The sequence below is a fragment of the Seriola lalandi genome, unplaced genomic scaffold (assembly GCF_002814215.2).
Source record: "Seriola lalandi dorsalis isolate HSWRI2012SDOR001 ecotype SW California unplaced genomic scaffold, Sedor1 jcf7180002008371, whole genome shotgun sequence".
Classification (NCBI taxonomy): Eukaryota; Metazoa; Chordata; class Actinopteri; order Carangiformes; family Carangidae; genus Seriola; species Seriola lalandi.
Window position 1 is genome coordinate 1 of NW_019479024.1, and position 1014 is coordinate 1014.

Consider the following 1014-nt stretch of genomic DNA (forward strand, 5'->3'; position numbering starts at 1 on the left):
GGGAATAAACATGTTAAAGGGACGGTTCGGGTTCGTTGACGTGTTGTGCAGAGCTGCAGATGTGCTCCAGCTGTGTGACACCAGTGCTGTATGAGCTAAAGTAATGTGGCGGCTGCAGAGCAGGAAGTCTGTCTGAGCAGTGCAGGTGAGACCGGACAGTCCTGTCAGGGGTCATAGGTCACGGCCCAGCCGGGCGATCTCGTCCAGCAGGAAGTCGACGTCCTCCTGCTGCGTGGCAGGGTTGGAGAACACACACCTGAAGAAATTGACCCTTGCTCCCAAAGGCTGATAGCCAATCAGAACGGAGCCCTTCTCCATCATCCTGGCTTTGATCCGAGGAGCCACCTGCAGAGACAGATCACCGTCAGAACCCCCCTCCTCTAGAAACACACGGTTACGCGTCACGCTACATCACGGTAGAAATGAACGTTAAATCTTAATTATTACTATAACCGTCATCATGTGATTATCACGTGACAGAGTGGCGTGCAGCAGGTAAACAGAGTCCTGCTGCTGGTCCCTCATGATAACACTGATAACAACCGTGGTCATTTGGTCACTAATTATCACGGTACTGAATCTCTGTACTGTTTCATGTCTAACTGTAAATACGACATCACTGCAGCAGCGGAGCCCCTCCCTCTCTGCGGCGTCCCGGACTGACCTGATGGAGTCTGGAGTCTCGGTCGGGTCCAGGCGGCAGGCCTCTCAGACTGGGGGGGATGTACCAGAAACACACATTACTGTGCTCTGGCTGTGAGAGAGGCGGAGACACATGTGTCAGAGGTTAATGAGACAGACACAGACGGTCCAACGTGTCACAGCGGCGCCGTGGAGCGTGAGACTTCAGGTCGCATCAGCTGTAGCTCATCTTTATTACATCACTTAGATTCTTATCAATCACCCAAACAAAAGTCAGATGGAGAATCTGAACTTACCTTGTCTTTAAAGACCAGCTCAAAGTCGCTCCTCCTCTGCAGCTGATCGTGGAGATACTCGGCGTTCTCTAAGCAT

The 1014-nt window shown here is 52.1% G+C and overlaps 1 pseudogene; it reads right to left on the reverse strand.

Moving 5' to 3' along the window:
• Window positions 1–30: 30 nt before the first annotated feature.
• Window positions 31–1010, reverse strand: LOC111672453 (glutamate decarboxylase 1 pseudogene; annotated as a pseudogene).
• Between the last annotated feature and the right edge of the window lie 4 nt (window positions 1011–1014).